This window comes from Anomaloglossus baeobatrachus (assembly GCF_048569485.1).
Source record: "Anomaloglossus baeobatrachus isolate aAnoBae1 chromosome 5 unlocalized genomic scaffold, aAnoBae1.hap1 SUPER_5_unloc_13, whole genome shotgun sequence".
In the NCBI taxonomy this organism is placed as follows: domain Eukaryota; kingdom Metazoa; phylum Chordata; class Amphibia; order Anura; family Aromobatidae; genus Anomaloglossus; species Anomaloglossus baeobatrachus.
This window is the reverse complement of record NW_027441788.1, coordinates 50,553-63,424: the sequence shown is the minus strand read 5'-3', so window position 1 is coordinate 63,424 and position 12,872 is coordinate 50,553. Positions and strand designations below refer to the sequence as shown.

General features: G+C 41.0%; 1 protein-coding gene across 1 annotated transcript in view; it reads right to left on the bottom strand.

The window, feature by feature from the left end:
- LOC142258829 (uncharacterized) overlaps window positions 1–12,872 on the bottom strand; it is a 117,135-nt gene that overhangs the window by 88,893 nt on the left and 15,370 nt on the right. The gene's annotated exons all lie outside the window — the stretch shown is intronic.

Below are 12,872 nucleotides of genomic sequence, written 5' to 3'. Positions count from 1 at the left end.
TACAGTAGCTCCTGTGACGTTCTAGTGAACTCCATGCACAAGAGAATTAAGGCAGTGCTGGAAAGTAATGGTGACCACATGAAATATTGTCATTTTGAGCACAGTTTGGCAATTTCACTTAGAGGTGTACTCATGTTTGTTGTCAGCAGTTTTAACATTAATGGAAGTGTGCTAAGTCATTTAAAGGACACACCAAAATTACATTGTTATACAAGCTGTACACTGACTACTGTGCATTGCATCAAAGTGTCAGATCATCAGTGTTGTCCCATGAAAATATACAATTAAATATTTACAAAAATAGGGGTGTATTAACCTTTGTGATATACTGTATTTGCAATTTTCACTCCAACATCCACTGCGTCACTGAAGGCTATAATTTCCAAAATGGAGTCCCTTTATGGGTTCTCTGGTTTTCTGCTGTTCTGTCACATGAAGTCTTCTGCAAATGTGTCACATCTTATCTGGGATCTGCTCCAGTGACGTCAGCTTCTGTTGTTGAGGGTATGAATTGAGTAACCTGAAATACTTAATTCAGCCATATCACAGACCCAAATATGTGGTTTAGTTGATGTAGCCTAATATATTTATGAATGTTTTTGTTTCCTACTGACTCATATATGAATATATTCAGTGATTTTCCTTAATATAAAATGCCAGCTATGGACTCTCTAATATCGGGAAAAGTTTTGAAAGAGCCCATCACATCAGGTTAATGTCTCCATGGTCCAGTCTGCTGAGCACTGGCAGTGACACGCGAGTTAACGTCACATCTCAGATACCGATGGACCTGAAACAACTGAAGCAGAGAGCGGCTGCCATTCCACCCATGATCTCAGAAGGCTTCTCTGAATCAGCGTCACAAACTGTTCACATGAAGCCTCATCACGCTTTGGCTCTTTATCAAGAGCAGATCACCAAGGTTCACGAGGTGGCCCTGGATAGACTTACACCAACCAAAATTAGAATCTTTCCATTATTCCCCTCCCCATGTACATTTACCCATACGGACTCTATATTGTTGCAGTTCCCCCCAATGTCACCTAAAACCTGTGTTGAATGATGACATTGGGGGGAACTGCAACAATGTAGAGTCCGTATGGGTAAATGTACATGGGGAGGGGAATAATGGAAAAATTCTAATTGGAGTTGCTATAAGCCTCCTAACATACCTGAACAAATAGAGGGTGAAATGCTGCAACAAATTGAAAAGGCAGCTAATAATAATAATCAGGTTCTTATTATGGGGGATTTCAACTATCCAGACATACAGTGGGACATAGAATCTACTGGTTGTGCTAAAAGCTGTAAGTTCTTATCTACAATTAAGACCATTTCTTCTTTCAGATGGTAGATGAATCGACCAGGGGAGATAATTTGCTAGATCTGGTCCTGTCAAACAGACCAAACACAATTTCAGATCTACAGGTCTGGGAGCACTTGGGCACCAGCGATCATAATATGGTAAGCTTCAATGTAATATTCAATAGAACATTTCAAAGGGGAAATGCTGAAACCTGGAATTTTAGGAAAGCTGATTTCAACAAATTAAGGGAAGAGCTTAAATGTGTAGATTGGGACAAAGTCATGGTAACTGGGGATACTGAACATAAATGGGGTAAGTTTAAGGATATACTACTAGAGTCCTGTAAAAAACGTATACCCTCTGGTAATAAAATGTCCAGGAATAAAAAGAAACCACTTTGGATAAATAAGACTGTACAAAGTATAATAAAACAAACAAAGGCCGTTTAAAATCTTAAAGGCTGAGAATACAGAAATAGCATTTCAGAAGTATAAAGATATCAATAGGAAATGTACAAAAGACATCAAGCAATCAAAATTAGCTACTGAAACAAAAATCGCCAAGGATATTAAAATAAATCCCAAAATCTTTTATAAATACATTAATGCCAAAAGGAAAACAAAGGATAGTATCGGCCATTTAAAATATAATAACTAGTTAGTTATACAGGACAAACAAAAGACTGAGATATTAAATAGTTATTTCTCATCAGTGTTCACCAAGGAACTGACTGTACCAAGTGAAAAATCAAAGTTCACCAACCCGATATAATTAATTTAACACAAGAAGAAGTATGCCTGCGTCTGAGTAAATTAAACAGTGACAAATCCCCAGGGCCAGATGGCATCATCTACGAATATTGAGGGAATTGAGCTCCGTAATCAACAGACTGCTGTGTCTCATCTTTTTAGACTCGCTTTCTAACAGGGTTGGTTCCTCAGGATTGGAGGATTGCTGATGTGGTACCGATATTTAAGAAAGGTAAGAGGCTGGATCCAGGCAACTACCGTCCAGTAAGTCTGACATCAGTAGTGTGCAACGTTTTTGAGGGCATTTTAAGGGATGACATACAAAAATATATTGCAAAAATAATATAATAACTCAAAAAAAGCATGGATTCATGAAAGCTAAGTCATATCTAACCAACATGTTGGGGTTCTATGAGGGGGGAAGTGCAAACCTGGATATTGGTAATGCAGCTGATGTTATTTTTTTTAGACTTTGCAAAGGCATTTGATACTGTACCACATAATAGCCTTAAACTAAAGCTCCAGAAGCAAGAACTAGGGGAAACTATATGCAACTGGGTAAGGCGTTGGCTACAAGATAGGAAACAAAGAGTAGTCATAAATGGTACTTTCTCTAAATGAGCTATAGTCAGCAGTGGGGTGCCGCAGGGATCTGTGCTAGGACTGATTCTTTTTAATATCTTTATTAATGACCTTGTGGATGGGATTGATAGTAAAGTGTCAGTCTTTACTGATGACACCAAACTATGTAGGATATTATAAACTTATCTATATAGTACAATATTACAAAAAGATCTGGATAAGATGTCAGAATGGGCAGATACTTGGCAAATGAGATTTAATGTTGATAAATGTAAAGTAATGCACCTAGGATGGAGTAATCCTATAACTGCGTATACATTAAATGGAAGTAAACTCGGGACTACAGAACAGGAGAAGGACTTGGGTATTCTCATTAAAAATAAGCTGAGCAGCAGCACTCAATGCCAAGCAGCAGCTACTAAAGCAAACAAGATTTTAGGGTGTATAAAAATAGAGATTAGATCCCGTGATCCCAACGTATTGTTACTCCTCTATAAATCACCTGTAAGGCCACATCTGGAATATGGGATCTAGTTTTGGGCTCCACATTTTAAAAAGGACATTCAGAAGTTAGAGTCAGTTGAAAGGTGGGCAACTAGACTACTACAAGGAATGGAAGGTCTCCCATATGATGACAGGTTGAAAAAGTTAGATATGTTTAGCTGAGAAAAAAAGACGTCTCAGAGTAGATCTCATTTATTTGTATAAATACATGTGTGGTCAATATAAAGGACTGGCACATGACATTTCTTCCAAAGACAATACTACGGACCAGGGGGCAAACACTGCGAGTGGAAGAAAAGCGATCCCGGCAGCTAAATAGGAAAGGGTTCTTTACAGTTAGAGCAGTCAGACTGTGGAATGCCCTACCACAAGAGGTAGTAATGGCAGATACTATAACAGCTTTTAAAAAAGGGCTGGCTGATTTCCTCAGTAGACACAACATTGTTGGTTATAAATGACTTAGTGACCAAATGTATAACTGGTTGAAGAAGGTTGAACTAGATGGACCTAGGTCTTTTTTCAACCTAAGTAACTATGTAACTACCGTATTTTTCACTTCATAAGACGCACTTTTGTTCCCCCAAATTTTGGGGGAAAGTAGGGGGTGCGTCTTATAATCTGAATATACGGATTATATACTGCAGGTTCCAGGGGAGGTGGGGGCCACTCTGGAGCGGTGGTGGTGGCTGAGGGAGGCTGGTAGAGGCTGGTGAGCTGGTGACGGCTGCAGCATTAGATCTCCTGCTCATATAATATGCAGAGCCGCTGTCCATCATCGTGGTGCTGAAACGGCACCGCGGTGAAGGGCTGCGGGAGCGGCACATATTATATGTGCATGTGCTCCCCTTTTATCGCACATGCCCCCCTGTGTTAGATGTGGCCCCCATGCTGCTGCCCATAGTAAAATAAAAAACGCTTTACTAACCTCCTCCAGCGTGTCTCCCCGGTCTCCCTCCTGCTGCTGTGATCAGGCACGCAGAGATGTCACTCTGCTGTACCGATCACATGACCAGCACTGAGAACCAGGAAGTGCAGGAGGCCGGAGCTCAACCACACGGAGGGAGACACGAGGGAGGACAGTGCTGGAGAAGGTAAGGAAAGAGTTTATTTTACTATAAGCAGCAGCATGGGGGCGATATCTAACACAGGGTGATGTATGCCAGCCACAGTGGGCCATGTGCAGCAATAGGGGGCTGTGTGCCAGCCACAGTGGGCGATGTGCAGCAATAGGGGGCCATGTGCCAGCCACAGAGGACGTGTGCCAGCCACAGGGGGCCGTGTGCCAGCCATAGAGGATGTGTGCCAGCCACAGGGGGCCATGCGCCAGCCATAGAGGACATATGCCAGCCATAGGGGACATGTAGCATCACTGGGGGCCGTGTGCCAGCCACAGTGGTCGTGTGCCAGCCACAGTGGTCGTGTGCCAGGCATAAGGGACATGTGGCATCACTGGGGGACGTGTGCCAGCACAAGGGGGCTATAGTCAATATAAGGTGGCCATATCCAGATTAATGGGGCTAATTTTAGGACGGGGGGCTATGAGGGACATATAACCTACCGTATATGCCGGCGTATAAGACGACTGGGCGTATAAGACGACCCCCAACTTCTGCCCTAAAAATATAGAATTTGGGATATACTCACTGTATAAGACTACCCCCGTTCAGTATGCTTCAGTATGCTAAGAGCAGGGGGCCGCACTGTGTGAGGAGGTGTTTTTTTTACTGTCCAGTATAACCAATAGGATTAGTGCAGGGGCCAGCATGTAAGCTCTTCATTAATGTCCCTGCATGGATGCGAGGGGAATCTGGCGTTACTGCACTAATCCTATTGGTTATACTGGACAGTGAAAAAAAAAAACACCTCCTCACACAGTGCGGCCCCCTGCTATATATACGCTATATATCCGCTGTATATATACCAGTATATATGCTGTATGATATACCAGTACGGGGCCGGGCTGTGTATCGCGTTTCCATAACGACGAGGCAGGAACTTCCCTGCTAGAGCGCTGACGTCAAGGCAGAGCTGCTTGCCTCTGATTGGCCAGCGCTCTGCCACTCAGCAGCGGTGACAGGAAGTTCCTCCCTCGTCGCTATGGAGGCAGAATCCAAGCGTGGAACGGAGTGGAGCGGCGCACTACAGCACCCAGGTATATATCCGGCGTATAAGACGACCCCCCACTGTAGCCATTATTTTAAGGGGGTAAAAAGTCGTCTTATACGCCAGTATATACGGTATATGATTTGTTAGACGGATACTGGCATTATAAGATGGACCCCATTTATTAAATTCTCTATTCCTTCACCAAATTTGGGGTTACGTCTTATAATCATGTGCGTCTTATAAAACGAAAAATACGTTATGTAAGTATCCTCCGTCTCGTTTAATATCTGGAAAAATAGCCAAAAAACATCTGCTACAGATTGTCTGTGGTTATGTGCTGATCTCAAGTTAAGATCTAGATTCAACCTTCCTTGGTCAGGATAATGTGCCCTAATGAAAGTATTACATCTATAGTTGGACCAATTACATTTAATTACAACCAAGGGGGCGGGGGGGTGTTATGATTCAGGGACCGGGGAGGATCCAATAATGCGGAATCACAAAAAGGTAACAGAGTGGCTGGAAACTTAATAGACTGCAGACCTAATCCTGATACACAACTAACATTAGCCGTGGGGCGTGCCTACAATGACCTGGACGCCTTGACAAAGCCGGAGAACTAAATAATCTCACAGATAGAAATATAAGAAAGCTAATCTGCCTCGGAGTAGTCCCCAAAGATAGATAGATAGCCCCCCACATGTAAAGGCTACGGTGATATAGAGGAACACAATACAAAGCCAGAAAGGACAGATTTTAGCAAAGGTGAGGCCCAAACTATCTTTATAGAAAAGGATAGGAAAGCCCAACTGTCTGCAGCCGTAAAAACCCTAATGAATACTAGCACTACTGATATGAAAAAATCCTGAGGTTACTAAACCTCTCCTCCACTGTACCAGCACTCAGATGTTACTGGAATCCAAAAAACACTAATACAGATGAGGGACTGAATAATACCATGCATGACAAAACACAAATCTTGCAGAATCATGGCGCTAAGTATACAGACACTCCCAGCAGGGAATGATCCCATTCCACCACGAACTCCACACAGACAAATTAGGAATCATGCATAGTATCAAAGCAGAACAACAAAAAGGTAGTAAACAAACAGCAGAGGTCCAAGACCACTTATCTGAGGGAAGTTCAGGAAGTGAGCAGAGCTGGTTGCAGAATGTACTGGACACACAGGAGCAATTGACAAGTAACAAGAGAAAGCTACTAAGTTAAATTGCCCAATCAGACCCTGATTGCCAGTCCTCTGCAGGTGTGTCGCTTCCCTTCCACACATCAATTGCACCGCCAGCACGGACCACAAGAGGGAGCTCCAAACTGGAAAACGTATTCACAACAGGGGTGGTTCACAGATAAGTTCCAAATGAAATATGTCTAAATGATAAAGTTTTAAAAATTTAAGGTTGACAACAGTCACAGATATTTTATTAAGGGGGGACTGTGAGGGTAGGGCTGGGCTATGGGCCGTTTGTCCAGATGTAATAAGTTAATCTGTGTGTGTGTGTGTGTGTGTGTGTAAATAATCAAAGTATAGATGTCGTTTCATAATTATCTGTGTCTATATGACGATTTCATAGAAGCTTTATAATATGATTAGATGTGTGTATGTACAGTATGGTGTTAAAGATGAAGCCAATAAATAGTGAATAAGTGTGAGTATAGACAATAACAAATGTACTGAAATAGTCAAATTCATCAGTCTTCATCAGTAAAATAATTAGTAACGAGCGGTGACAACTCTGGGTGATTAGAGGATGGGCTCGGTGGCTCTTATCTGTATATTAGAGCCATCAGCCATGCACAGCTGAGGGATAGATCACGGCAGATGGGGAATGGTCTTTTTTTTGCAGTTTATTGCAATTCTGTTGAAGTTAATCGGTTTTAAAGAAAACTGAAAAGTCAAAATAAGTCTAAGTTCACACACTGAGTTATTTCAACGCAGCGTTTTTGTGCGTTTTTTGTGTCAAAAAACGCGCAAAGACGCACCCGTGGCAAAAAAACGTGGCAAAAACGCATGCGTTTTTACCGCGTTTTGGTGCGTTTTTTGCTACGTTTTGCTGCAATTTTGCTCACTGCGTTTTTATGCGTTTTTTTTTATCAGTGAACAATGTCATAAAGATTGTTGAAGAAAAAAAAAAGGTCTGTCATTTCCTTCTTCAATATGTTCTTCATTCTCCACTAGTGTATGCAAGAGAGCAGACAGCTGCAGAACTAGAAGGCTCAGCATGCTCCATCCAGGACTGTATGCTGGAGGGAGAGGCAGGGGGAGCAGAACTAAGGCTCAGCATACTCCATCCACTAGTGTATGCAGGAGAGCAGACAGCAGCTGCAGAACTGCAAGGCTCAGCATCCTCCATCCAGGACCGTATGCAGGAGTTTTTTGCCCCCCCAAAAAATTACGTGGGCTTCACCATATTTTTGCATGCTAGCCAGGTACGGGCTGCCCCCAACCCTCAGCTGCCTATTTGTACCTGGCTAGGAACCAAAAATATAGGGAAGCCCTTTTTTTTTTTATTTCATGAATTGCATGAAATAATTTTTAAAAAAAATGACGTGGGCTTTGCCCAATTTTTTTAGTCCAGCCAGGTACAACTAGGCAGCTAGGGATTGGAATCTACAGCGCAGGGTGCCCATGCTTTCTGGGCACCCCTGCTGCGAACTGCAGTCTGCAGCCACCCCAGAAAATGGCGCTTTCATAGAAGTGTCAAAATATTATTAACCCCAAATTTAATAAAAAATTCCTTTATTGTACAAAAAGCTAAACAGACTCATAGACATATAAACATATAAAGTGTCTCAGCTGGATTCAATCAATAAGGGGATAGATGCATAGCAATACATAAATCATCCCTCTTTCACAATCTAATACATATTTCTCATCATTCCTCAAAGGGAGAAAAAGGTTTATATACATTTCCTATCATTATTCACATCATATATATATATATATATACACACATGTATTAAACCTATTTGTACTCACTGTCACACAATGGTTTAAGGAGCTTTATACAGAGACAAAAAATATATATTTCGTCTCTATACCTAGCTCCAACCCCTATCCAGTTTAGGAGACAGTAACATCACATTAATGCATAAGTTATCCCTGGTCACTCTGTTTTGATACTTATATGACCACTACTCAACATCCCAATCACATCCTAAACTGGTCACTTTTACAGAGGAAAAACAGGGATAGCTTTAAAACTGAGCGCATCCTGGAATACCCAAAGTTATTCCTAACAGAACCAACACCCAATATATAGTGTAACTCATCTAATGAACTGTTATTTTGGATATCATGCACCCTATAAAATGCCAAAAAAAGGTCATTCACCACAGAACAGAGAACCAATATCGGCCCAAAGCCATCATCTGGACTGTAAGAAAAAAGATTTTTTCAGTGAAGCAACAAACACATATAAGCCAAAGATGATACAAGATAAAAAAAGTCCAGTAACCATAATTTGATCCCTAATAGGATTCTTGATAGATGAAATATTTCTCACATATCCACTTGAGATCATATAAGATAATATCCTTCTTCATAGAGACAATTAATTTCAGACATATGTCATGTCACAGGTTCCTTATGGTAATGGTTAGACACTCTGTGCTTGATAGCTCCACACTCTTGGGATACAATTTACACCTTACACCTCGGTCCGGTTTTGCATACCATACTTAATCTGAGGTGTTTTTGGGGTAAGTGACATTGAATATATCTATTGTATTGTTAAAATTCTCTTCTTTTCTTAGATCCATATCGAATATTGATACTAAACTCATGGATCAATAAAACCTCCTGATGAACCCTTTGGCTTTATTATACAAAGGGGGAAACGCGTCGAGGTGTAAGGTGTAAATTGTATCCCAAGAGTGTGGAGCTATCAAGCACAGAGTGTCTAACCATTACCATAAGGAACCTGTGACATGACATATGTCTGAAATTAATTGTCTCTATGAAGAAGGATATTATCTTATATGATCTCAAGTGGATATGTGAGAAATATTTCATCTATCAAGAATCCTATTAGGGATCAAATTATGGTTACTGGACTTTTTTATCTTGTATCATCTTTGGCTTATATGTGTTTGTTGCTTCACTGAAAAAATCTTTTTTCTTACAGTCCAGATGATGGCTTTGGGCCGATATTGGTTCTCTGTTCTGTGGTGAATGACCTTTTTTTGGCATTTTATAGGGTGCATGATATCCAAAATAACAGTTCATTAGATGAGTTACACTATATATTGGGTGTTGGTTCTGTTAGGAATAACTTTGGGTATTCCAGGATGCGCTCAGTTTTAAAGCTATCCCTGTTTTTCCTCTGTAAAAGTGACCAGTTAAGGATGTGATTGGGATGTTGAGTAGTGGTCATATAAGTATCAAAACAGAGTGACCAGGGATAACTTATGCATTAATGTGATGTTACTGTCTCCTAAACTGGATAGGGGTTGGAGCTAGGTATAGAGACGAAATATATATTTTTTGTCTCTGTATAAAGCTCCTTAAACCATTGTGTGACAGTGAGTACAAATAGGTTTAATACATGTATATATATATGATGTGAATAATGATAGGAAATGTATATAAACCTTTTTCTCCCTTTGAGGAACGATGAGAAATATGTATTAGATTGTGAAAGAGGGATGATTTATGTATTGCTATGCATCTATCCCCTTATTGATTGAATCCAGCTGAGACACTTTATATGTTTATATGTCTATGAGTCTGTTTAGCTTTTTGTACAATAAAGGAATTTTTTATTAAATTTGGGGTTATTAATATTTTGAGATAAAAGTGACCCCTTGAATATATCAAAGTAAGTTTGAAAAGAAATTTAATAGTATGGCTAGTTTTTTGACTGGGCCAATTAATATCACTTCATGGGATAGTGAGGCAGAGGAGGTTTTTTCCCTGCAGGGAGATCACTTCACCCTTAGTTCTACTCCAAATATACGTGGTACCTTTAAGGAATTAACTACTTGTTATAAACAATATCTAAAGTCCTGGTGGGAAATCAAGGGGTTGGAGAACTATATTAAGAATAATATTGTACCTAAGGGATTACGTATCAATATTAATCCCTCCCCAAGGGCAAGTAGTAAGGAGCTTTTGAAGGCCTGGCAGGCAGAGTCGATAGCCTCTTCCTTGAGATTTATGGGATTGCTCTTGGAGGAGGAAAGGAAGTTGTTCAAGGAGGCAGAGAGGACCTTGAATACCCTGATTGAAAAAACACTAGGCTTTAAATCGAACCCTGAGTTTAATAAGAAGGAGAGTATTCTGCAGGGTGATATTGAAAGGTATCAAAATAAACTAAAATCCAGAAAACATACACAATTTCAGAGAGATTATAGCCAGTTCCAGACTGAAAAGGCCTATAATTTTTCCACAGTAACGAAAAATATCCTTGAAATATCATCATCTGAGACTGATATATTAGACTCAGAGGGAGTAAATAGGAACTATAGAGCAGGTAACAGGGGAGGGGGTGGACGGAACAGAAGAGGAGGATGGAGAGACCAGAGAGAGATTGGGACCAGCTGTGAGGACCAGGAGCAATACAAGGAACAATATACTGACAGAGGGGGTAGGAGCGGCTGGAGGTGTAATGGCCTCATCCTTTGCCTCACCCTCCTCTGCACCATTGCCTTTTTTAGGACAGCAGGTACCCAACAATCTACTCAACAAGGGCCGAGTACAATAGATATACAGTTAGGTCCAGAAATATTTGGACAGTGACACAATTTTCGCGAGTTGGGCTCTGCATGCCACCACATTGGATTTGAAATGAAACCTCTACAACAGAATTCAAGTGCAGATTGTAACATTTAATTTGAAGGTTTGAACAAAAATATCTGATAGAAATTGTAGGAATTGTCACATTTCTTTACAAACACTGCACATTTTAGGAGGTCAAAAGTAATTGGACAAATAAACCAAACCCAAACAAAATATTTTTATTTTCAATATTTTGTTGCGAATCCTTTGGAGGCAATCACTGCCTTAAGTCTGGAACCCATGGACATCACCAAACGCTGGGTTTCCTCCTTCTTAATGCTTTGCCAGGCCTTTACAGCCGCAGCCTTCAGGTCTTGCTTGTTTGTGGGTCTTTCCGTCTTAAGTCTGGATTTGAGCAAGTGAAATGCATGCTCAATTGGGTTAAGATCTGGTGATTGACTTGGCCATTGCAGAATGTTCCACTTTTTTGCACTCATGAACTCCTGGGTAGCTTTGGCTGTATCCATCTGTGTCCATCTGTGCTATGAAGCGCCGTCCGATCAACTTTGCGGCATTTGGCTGAATCTGGGCTGAAAGTATATCCCGGTACACTTCAGAATTAATCCGGCTACTCTTGTCTGATGTTATGTCATCAATAAACACAAGTGACCCAGTGCCATTGAAAGCCATGCATGCCCATGCCATCACGTTGCCTCCACCATGTTTTACAGAGGATGTGGTGTGCCTTGGATCATGTGCCGTTCCCTTTCTTCTCCAAACTTTTTTCTTCCCATCATTCTGGTACAGGTTGATCTTTGTCTCATCTGTCCATAGAATACTTTTCCAGAACTGAGCTGGCTTCATGAGGTGTTTTTCAGCAAATTGAACTCTGGCCTGTCTATTTTTGGAATTGATGAATGGTTTGCATCTAGATGTGAACCCTTTGTATTTACTTTCATGGAGTCTTCTCTTTACTGTTGACTTAGAGACAGATACACCTACTTCACTGAGAGTGTTCTGGACTTCAGTTGATGTTGTGAACGGGTTCTTCTTCACCAAAGAAAGTATGCGGCGATCATCCACCACTGTTGTCATCCGTGGACGCCCAGGCCTTTTTGACTTCCCAAACTCACCAGTCAATTCCTTTTTTCTCAGAATGTACCCGACTGTTGATTTTGCTACTCCAAGCATGTCTGCTATCTCTCTGATGGATTTTTTCTTTTTTTTCAGCCTCAGGATGTTCTGCTTCACCTCAATTGAGAGTTCCTTAGACCGCATGTTGTCTGGTCACAGCAACAGCTTCCAAATGCAAAACCACACACCTGTAATCAACCCCAGACCTTTTAACTACTTCATTGACTACAGGTTAACGAGGGAGACGCCTTCAGAGTTAATTGTAGCCCTAAGGGTATGTGCACACGTTGCTTTTTTTTCCGCGCGGAAAAAAACGCACCCTCTGGCAGAGGGGAGAATTGTAAACAATGCTTTTTGAGAAACAACGCATCGAAAACGCATGCGTTTTTCATGCGTTTTTCATGCGTTTTTCATGCGTTTTTCATGCGTTTTTTTAGGTGCGTTTTTTAAGACTTGTCAGTGATAATAAAGTTGGTTGAACACAGACCTTTGGAAAAAAAAACCTGTGATGTCATTTCCTTCTCCACATTCTGTTTGGATAAATGGGAGGGCTTGGAATGGAAGGAGCACCATTTGAATTTTGGAAAAGTTGAAATAAACTTCGCGCACCAAGCCCCTTAGGTACCTATACGTCAGAAAACCCCCACAAGTGACCCCATTTTGGAATCTGCACCCATCAAGGATTTTATTCAGGAGTATATTAAGCATTTTGAATCCACAGCTACTTCACCCAAAATGTTGCTGTAGCAACAAT